This window comes from Silurus meridionalis, chromosome 10, assembly GCF_014805685.1.
Source record: "Silurus meridionalis isolate SWU-2019-XX chromosome 10, ASM1480568v1, whole genome shotgun sequence".
Lineage (NCBI taxonomy): Eukaryota > Metazoa > Chordata > Actinopteri > Siluriformes > Siluridae > Silurus > Silurus meridionalis.
The window spans coordinates 166,998-177,164 of NC_060893.1; the positions used below are offsets into that span (position 1 = coordinate 166,998).

Below are 10,167 nucleotides of genomic sequence, written 5' to 3' on the forward strand. Positions count from 1 at the left end.
TGGGGAATATACCAATCTATTTAAAAACTACAATTCCCAGTAGTCACACCTTTGAACTTGTTACTAAGCATACAAATCAGCATCCATATTTGAAGTTCTTCCAGTTTCCAGAGTTTGGTTAGGTTTAGGGTTATGAAAATGTATCTTTACTAAATATATCAACAATCTCCTACAGCTAAAACATACATTATACTGCATGTAGATGATCAAGATGAACAAAAATCGTGAGGATGTCACTTCATCTGGGATATTTTACTGTTATTGTAGAACAACCATTTATAAACTACAATTCCCACTAGAGACACGCAATATAACTTCTTACAAAGCGAACAAATCAGCCACCATATTTGTAGTTGTTCTGGTTTCCAGAGTGGGAATGGGGTTATAAAACATATCCTGACTAAATATATCAACAATCTCCTACAGCCCAAACATATTATTAAGATGATCGGGGTGATAAAATGGTCAGGAGATCAGCTGATCTGGGGGAAAAGTTCTGCAATCTTTTTTTGTAATGTGATGTAAAGTTAAACAAATTCCTCACATGAATTTGCTCAATGTAGGTGTTTCTTTTCTCTACTTTTGTTCTCAACCTTATCAGTAATATTTTGTTATGAATGAACATGTTAGATTGTTATAATTTTTTCTCACTTGCAGAAGTTTATCATTTGCAAGTGTTCATCATAGTTTATTTGTGGTCTTTCTCAAAAATACACAATACAAAGTGAAAATACACCAAATGCTTATTTATTGCTTAAATGATTGACTACAGGTTTAAAAGTGATCAAAGAAATGTGACAATGTGCATAAGTTGAAACTATATAGTCTTTGGCGATTCTAGCACATGGAGATGTGATTATTTGTAAAGTTGAAGAGAAATGCATGATATGAAAAGGAAGATCCCTCCATGGAGTCGACACTAATGGTGGTGAAGGGGTGAAGAGCAATGCTGAAATCTGGATGAATGTAGAGCTCAGCCCCTGATGAGCACAGTGGAAGGACACCTGGGTGAAGAAATTGAAAATATTTATTTCGATTTGTCAAATAAGCAAATAAATATCAAATTATGGAAAATGACAAATAAACAAACTAACAGTATCATGTAATTTAATAAATATGAATTTAAATAATGATCCATGAGGAGCAAAAGATCTGTTTTATATGTTTATATGTTTACATGTTATCTGATTAATATCTCTGTATATATTTATCTTTATTTATATATCTGTTTTATATGTTTATATGTTTACATGTTATCTGATTAATATCTCTGTATATATTTATCTTTATTTATACATCCGTTTTATATCTCTGAGGATTCAAAATAAATAGATAGATAGATAGATAGATAGATAGATAGATAGATAGATAGATAGATAGATAGATAGATAGATAGATAGATAGATAGATAGATGAATATATTTATTATAACAAACTCTTGTATAGTTTGTCATTTTAATACAAATTGAGATTAAATAAGCGGCGATTTTTGTAGTAGTAAAATGCTACCATCTAGTGGTAATATGAGGCATTGCGACTTGTCACCGGGCGGTATTTTTGCTCTGTTTCTCTACGGACGGTTTTTACTTGTCGGACCTGCGCTTCATGCCAGATATTAGTGCTGATTTGAGACTTGGTCCATCAGTAACAACAATTATGTAATGTGGATTTTTCTATGGTATTTCATTTCGATTTGTCAAACAAACAAATATATATATAAAGTTAAATAAAACAATGGTATTTTAAATTTATAGAATTAAATTCAATTGGTATTTGATAACTATTATTCAAATTATAAATATATAATAAAATACATATAATATAAACAACGATTTTATTCATTTTTATTTTTATTATTGGCTTCATTATCCATGATTCACTCAGAACTTGTCCATTTTTATTAAAAAAATATAAAAGAGCAAAATAAAACTCTTAAAGCAAAACAAAATTTATTCACGACGTCCTTTCTTTAGTCGGATATTTAAAAATTAAATCCACAAAACAATAAACACTAAATATTTGGTTTTACTAAAATCAGCCATGAAGCGCAGATCCAACAATAAAAACCGTCCGTGTGGAAACGGAGCAAAAATACCAAAAGTACCGCCCGGTGACAAGTTGCAATGCCTCATATCACCACTAGACGGTAGCATTTTACTACTACAAAAATCGCCGTTGTTCAGTTTTTTATTTAACTCAATTGTCATTAAAATTACATTTCAACTATACAATAGCCATAGTACAGACATATCTGTAAATTACTGTTTATAGTCCTATAATACAATTTTATTTAATTTATGTAAATCATGTAAACACTGTATATCCTGCACTTGCTGTTATTGCATTCTGATTAGACCCAAACTGTATTTCGTTGCCTTGTACTTGTGTAATGACAATAATCTATCTATTGGTCTGTATGTTGTATTGTATATTGTATATAATAAAGACATAATGTGTAACCGAACAACATGCCTGGACAAGGCTAGTAAATTATCTTTTGTCTCAACCTAAATATGGTTCTGTAATTCTCATCTCCAAAACAATCAGGGTGAAGTGTATCTAGATCAACTATCTTCCTCTTAACTAACAACAAAACCTGCAATGGGCATTTTTTATATCCATGAAAATAAAACTTAGTAAAGCTCCCTATTGAATTTGAAGATATTAAAACTGGAAAGATTCTAAAAAGAAACTGAACACAGAGCAGATAGTGATCAGGTTCTCCTGGATGCCTGCTCCAAGCTGGAAACAGTATGAGATCCCTGGACCTCGTGTTTTCCTAATAGTATTAGTACAAAATAATATGCATGCACAAAAAACATATACTTCTGTGCATGTTCCCAATAGAGCTCTTTCTCAGTTCATTAGTATAGAATAGCAAAAACAAAAGAACTTCCAGACAAAAAAAAAAAATGCACTGGATCCACATCATCTTTGAAGGTGGGAACAACATACAGGTCCACATAGTGAACATTTTTTCCCTTATGGAAAGAACATTGTAAGTTCTGAAATATGCATGCATCAAAAAAATCTATTTTTAAAGAAGATATAAAAGTATAAAAAACATTTCTTTGTGCAGCTTCTTCCAAAATCTTGAGAAGAGCATTTCTGATCTGAAATGAATTGCAGAACGATCACATCCTTGTGGAAGCTGCTTTGTGTAACAATATGCATTATACGGGAATTTGTGTTTTTTTTTGTGTAGCGAACTAACACATTACACACACACACATTAGAATCCATGAACTGGTTTAAACCCAGGCTTCAGAACTCTTCTTGTGCTTTACCATCAGTTCTCCTGGTGGACGATTTTCATCCAACACGTACTTTAACTAAAAATAAATAACGTTTGATATGATTCATTAATAGTTACGAATTAAATATGCAAAGAATAGACAGACTGACCAGGTCATCTTAGCAGGTCCTTCTTCCACTTGGCACCTGAAGCATATGGATGATCATCTCTGGCATTCAAATGTTGAGTAACAGTGATCTTAGCATGTCCTCAGTCTTGACACATTGTCTCTCTTGCAAGCAGACCCTTTCACATTAGTGCTTACACCTTTGGAAGAGATGCTGGACACAGAATATGGTCGATGGTGCTGACTTGTCAATGTGTCTCCTGCCTTTCTTTTCTTGGGAGAGAAGGAGAGCAGAACATCATCACCAGTCTGAACTGACCATACTCACACAAACCTGCGCTTGTGATTTTGAGATATATCCTGTCTCTTCCGTGATAAAATTCTTTAAACCAACAGATCAATGGAGTCTGTCTGGCCAACGTAGATCAATTAGATACTAGTGATGGTATCGATTAAGGCAGAAAATGGCAAGTATACAGTGTAACAAAGACAAAACAAGGGCTTAAAGTTACATATAAAGTAGAATCATAGACAGATCAGCCGAGGTCTAATTCAGAGAGTAAGTTACTACTTCATGTACCCTTCATTTTTAAATACAAACCGTTTCATTAAGACGTTTCATCTCATTGACTCTGGTGTCAATGTCATCATCTGGGTAAGCAACTTCAAAATCATCTCCCATGGGAAAGACATTCATTAACTCTGGCAGACGTGGGTGTCGATAAAAGAGGAGGAAGTAAGGACTGTGTCTAGTGGAGTACTGGGTACAAAGAAAGCATACCATTAACTATTTAGTTTGTATTCAAAGGGGAAAAACTCTACCTTTAATGTTAAATATTTAATAAATTCACCAATTGTTTTACCATTGAGATTTAACTGTAGATATATAAAAGTCAGCATGTTAAGACACAAGCTGCTTTGCAATGTTGATTCCATACACCACAGCAGGAAGGTGGAGGTCCCAGTCATTGTGATTGTCATTCACATACTTCCTGAGGGAACGCTTGGTGTTTTGATTTGTCCTTTTATCCTGTTCACATCAATGCATTTATAAAGTAAATGTACAACTGTAAAACAACAATAAAACGTACAGGAGTTCCCTGTCCAAAGAGCGTCCAAAGAGTTCCCTGCCCATTGGTCTGGGGATGGGAAGCACTGGAGAAGCATGATTTATGTTCAGTGTACTGAAAATGCTTTCATTGAGCTGCAGAGGAATCATCAGTTACATTTGCAAGACTGGAGTAAATGTAGACAATAACATATGTTGAGAGTAGAATAGTGGAAAAATAATTAAACCTTTACAAAACTTTACCTTGTTAACGAACTCCTTCCATCAGTCTGTGATGATTTTCCTAACCGTGCTGAACGAGTACAACTTTGTGGTTATTATTGCAGACTCCTCAGCCGCTGTCTTTGATCGCACGTGTTCTGCAATCACCCACTTGGTGTACAGGTCGCTCATGGTAAGGACATACTTGTTGCTGCGTGCTGTTTCTGGTAGCGGTCCAATTAAATCCAAACCAAGGACCTTCCAAGCTTCTTTCACCTGCATGGCACAGAATTAGCATCAGTCCAATGCTGCTAAAACTGCACACAAGCTTGAAACTAACTTGTTTGTCTCATTAGTGTGCCACAACAGTTTAACACAGAGCAGATAAGCTTAAACATGATGATGCTGTGACTCCAGTAGCCCAACCAATATGGTGAATTCCATTCCACTTGAGAGAAGCAGTAGAATGTAAAATTCAGCAGCATCTAGAGCTGGACATCATTGAACCAGTCACTGGCACCACTCGATGGGTCAACCCGGTGGTGATTGTTCCCAAGCCTGACAATGTTATTAGACTATGTTTAGTTATGCAGCAGGCAAATAAAGTAATAATCCGCGGTCGATAGCCAATTTCTGTACACAACTCCTTCAAAGCACAAATGCCTCCTCTGTTTTTAGTAAACATGATCTCAAATGGGCTTACCACCTATTAGAGCTTATGCTACAGTCCAGAGGTATTACTACATTTTCTGTACACAACGTTACATATCAATACAAGAGACTGATATTCTGAGTTTCATCAGCCAGCGAGCAGTATCGGTATTGCTCCTTTCCAGGAGACGCATGATCAGAGACTTGTGAATTGCCGTTTGACACTCGACAGGGAAAAGTGTCAATATAATATGAATAAGCAGGTGTTAATGGGAATGCTGCTCTTAGAGAAAGGGATTTGCCTAACAGCTAAAAGCGTTTGTGCTCTGATCAATGCCAGAGGACCAAAGAGTGCATTAGCAGTACTAAGATTGTCAGGATTAGTGGGAAGTCCACGGTTTGCAGCAATCATCACCAAACCACTAAGGAGACTGAAAGACATTACATTTAATTTTGGTCCAGAGCAAAGACAGGCATTTTCCAGCCTTAAAGCACTTAAAACGAGCTTAATTTTGACAAGGTGGCACCAAACAAGGTTTTGGCGGATGCAAGTCTGGTAGGCATCGGAGCCGTGTTGATTCAAGAACAGAATGGAGAGAATGTCCCTATACGCAAGTCAGTGGCAGCTTAATTGAAATTGAGCAAAAATACTCTAGCACTAAGCATTTTCATTAGTATGGGCATAGAGACTCCATCTACACATGTATTAACAAAAGTTTAACTGGATCACGGATCATATACCGCTTGAAGTTATCTATGGCCTGCGATCAAAACCATGTGCTCACATCAAAAGGTGGGTGTTAAGACCACAACCATATGATTTTCGTGTTTATGTTCCCGGTGAGCAAAACACAGCAGACCCACTCTCATATCTGGTCTTTGGAAACAAAGGATGACGCACACAAGCATGAAGCAGTAGAATGTGAGAACTGTGGCTGTGAGCACTACCCCAAGGGCACTTAGGACAAAAACTGTGGAGGAAGCTTTAGCAACAGATGATGAATTTTTAAAAAGTCAGACAGGCAATACAGACTGGTTGTTTCAATGAATCCAAGTCATATGCTCCCTTTGCCAATAAGTTAAGTATTATCAGACAGTTAGTCTTGAGGGTCACACACATTATATTACCAATTGTTGGAACTACTTTTCAATGGGAAAACCAGGGGAAAACTGCAGGATATTTCTGTGCCACACAATGACCAGGAGAAAAAGGACCATGATGCTGAGCAGAAAGGGGAAAACCAAGCTGTATGCTGATCACCACCATGGGGCAAAGAAGTGGGAGATCAATTCCTGGTCAGAGAGCAAAAGTTTAAACTAAAACTTACAACCACATTCAACTTAATCCGTACACTATCATGTCCAGAAAAGGGGAATTCTGTGACCATTGAAGATTTAGATAGAACACAATATAAAAGGAATACCACATTCGTGAAGAAATACTTCAGTAAGAACAAAAATGACAACCCAGTTGAAAGACAAACCAAAACAGAGAAAGAAGTAAATAAGTCAGGGACAGTTAACAGTGAGCAATTGTTTGCTGAAAACAACCAGTCCAAAACATGCTACTAGATGGTGATATGGTTACACAAATGAGACCAAAGAGGCAACTTAAATGTCTGAGAAATTCAAAGACTCTTTCAAGTGATCTTGTTATTGAAATCACATGCATTGAAATGGGGGAGATGAATGTGGTCTGCTTGAATACATTCTTAGGAGTCAACACAAACTCATCTGAGAGTATAGCAGCTTCTGAAACAGAGGAAACTGTAGACCACAACATGATTAGGTAAACAAATTCGCTCAAGCCCTCAAGGAGTCAGTCATTAGCTTTACTGAAAGCACACCACTTGTCCAACAAAGACTCTTTCTCTCAATCAGACTCTTAAAAAGTCTTTATAGGACATGTTCTAATATGAACTTTTGCCTGTAGGCTTCAGGTACCAACTCATAAGCACTCATAAGCCTCATACTCTAAGCCCAAAGTCCTCCAAGGACAATGAAACGCACACTTCCTGAGCTTTTCTAATGAAGACGACATGTTTAGGCCAATTTAATGCTATAGCTATACACGGAGAAAACAGGTCAAAGCAGGGTAGAGTAGCTCTGACTTCAACCAACAGCTCAATCAGCTCTGCACCTGAAGTCCCAGAAGCAACATCAGCATTCTCAACACACTAGCCACAGCTGCATCAACATGTGGTGAAAGCTTTAGAACACCTAACTCACAGCATAGTAAGAACCTTACTCCTAATCTCTTTTATAAGTTTTTGCAAACTTGTAGAAACTGGTACAATATTGAGCAGGTATCTCAAACAGATCGCCCTTCAGACACCTCTCAGAACAAAACATACAGACTTGGAGAAGTAACAAAACATATGGAGGTCAAAGTCTTCCATGACTATTAATCAGTCATCCAAAATACAATGAACCGTAAATTAGGGATGCACCGAAATGAAAATTCTTGGCCGAAACCGAAAACCGAAAAAGAGGAAAGCAAGGCCAAAAACCGAAAACCGAAACAAATAATGCCAATTATTAATAATTATTATTTTTTTAATTGCATAAATTAATATTAAAGTTTCAAAGAATAACTCAATTACAAATTATGAAAATATTTATTTATAGCACATTGCAACAATGCACAGGATAAAAAAAAAAAAATTCAAACAATGTCTGTGGTGAAACTGATTGCTGAAATATCTGCAGTTATATGATTATGGATGTGAGTTGCAAGAACATTAAACAGCTCAGGTAAACACACCTCTGAAAAATGTCGTCTGCTCGGTATGGCATAACGGGGCTCAATTTGCTCGATCAGCCTACGAAACCCCACATCTTCTACCACAGAGAATGTCTGATCATATAAGGCAATGAATTCCATAATATTTTGTGTAATGACCTTCGCCTTGACACCATAACTGGGAAACTTCCTGCCTTTTCAAAAACGTCCGCCGCAGACGGAGTGCGCGTGCTCGGAGGGGTTTTGCTTTTCTGTGCCGCGTTCCTCTCATATTCAGCATAGCGATCGGGATGTTTGGATTTCAGGTAATAAATTTAACCCGACGTAGAGAAAGTCTTTGCAGACGCACCTCCTCTTAAAATTTCGGCATTACATGTATTGCAAATCGCTATCCGTGGGTCTTTCTCAGATTTACCGAAAAACGTACACACGTTGCTGCAGAAGCGGTTTCTGTTTGCGTCATCACAACAAACTGTTTCGGCCGTGTTGTTTCGGTGATCAAAGTTTTCGGTGGCCGAATATTCGGTGCATCCCTACCGTAATTGCAATAACCAACTCTATCCAATCCAAACAGATTCCGGATGACCCGCATTTGTTACATTCCAACCTTGGTCTAGGGGAGTGTAGGAACAATCATTTAGTTGCTGCAGGTTGTTCAGATAAAAATGGTAGGATCAGAGGTAAAAGTTGTTACTGCCTTTAATGTTCAAGTGTAAAGATTGTTAACAAACAACAACAACAAACAAAAATGTCATAACAGTTCAAGGGTGATTAACCGAGTCTTACAGAGGCAAGAGAACATGTGCAGTAAGAAAAATAAATGAATACAGGAAAAAGACTGATCCAGGCTGTATTTAGAAAGCTAAGCTACTAACAGCAACAATCTACTGACTACACTAGGATACCCTATCAGAACAATACAAGGGGTGACACTCGCCCTCTAACCTAGGATGCCTAAACAATGTGGATACCTACATGGGGAAATGTAGGTGTAGCACATGCTCACCTGTTCACAAACCTAGCAAACCCTCTTTTTTCTGGGGGTGGGGGGATGGGGGCTCCAGGTTGCTGCTTTAAAACCTTAGGCTCCACCTCCTCTTGTTAAGTTCTTGCTTTTCATTGGTCTCTCTTATTGTTTCAGCCACCAATTACAATTCCCATGTGACTCCACCTTTACCTGTATATGACAGCAGTGAGCCAGAAACAGAGAAAACACTGGGTGGGGGAAAATAGAAACACACACAACACAGCACAGACTCATCTCACTAATACTCTGAGCATGGTCCTGCTACCTGATAATATAGATTTGCTACAGAATTCCATGGAAGCTGCTTCTGATATTGAAATAAACAAATCATTTGTTTTCTTGCACTCGTTTTACAACACTGGATTGATTACTAGTGTTAGTAACATCAACAATTATGTTACACTACTGCCACAGCCACTACACTGCCTTCTCTGCCTTCACAGCCTGAGCATGGACCCTAACAGAAGCTGAGAAGTGCTGGGACTAAGACTCATTGATGCGTGTGCAGACGTCAGTTTGCAGCTTCAGTATTCATGGCTAAGTGGTTAAGGTGTAGAGCTAGAAATCCATGGGGGTCTCCCTGTGCAGGTTTAAATCCTGCTCACTATGTTTGTGGTCTTGTTTATTACAAATGATCAATGGAAAACTCCACCAGAACACAGATCTTTAACACTGTAGCTGCAGCTTTTAAATCAACCCCATAGAACAAACTATTTAGACTAGTTTATGAAGCTCAGAATCAGCAGGCAGAAAGCAACAAGAAGTAAAGCTAATGTGGATGAGACAGAGGGAGTCAGTGACGTAAACATGACTGAGAACATAGACATTCCTGATCATCATCATCTTTTCTCTGCTTGAGTTCTATGTAGATGTGTATGTAGATGTTAAGCATTAGTTAACTCAATTTTAATTTGTTTTGTATTTTATATATATATATATATATATATATATATATATATATATATATATATATATATATATTTAGGCTGTCAAAATTCAAAAGCAAATTCTTATAAACGGCACTAAATTTTATTAAAGCGATATCAATTCAGCGCTCATTTCTGTTTTACCATTTTTATCTTCTTCTTCTTTCAGCTTCTCCCATTAGGGGTCT

At 37.1% G+C, this 10,167-nt stretch overlaps 2 long non-coding RNA genes across 2 annotated transcripts; both read right to left on the minus strand.

The window, feature by feature from the left end:
* Window positions 1-731: 731 nt before the first annotated feature.
* LOC124392656 lies at window positions 732-3,494 on the minus strand. Its single transcript, XR_006927190.1, has 2 exons — window positions 3,406-3,494; window positions 732-1,004 (listed from the first exon to the last, which is right to left on the minus strand). It is a non-coding gene; the product is annotated as an uncharacterized LOC124392656 (long non-coding RNA).
* On the minus strand, window positions 3,492-9,067 carry LOC124392655. The gene is made up of 3 exons (XR_006927189.1): window positions 9,033-9,067; window positions 4,675-4,908; window positions 3,492-3,635 (listed from the first exon to the last, which is right to left on the minus strand). It is a non-coding gene; the product is annotated as an uncharacterized LOC124392655 (long non-coding RNA).
* Between the last annotated feature and the right edge of the window lie 1,100 nt (window positions 9,068-10,167).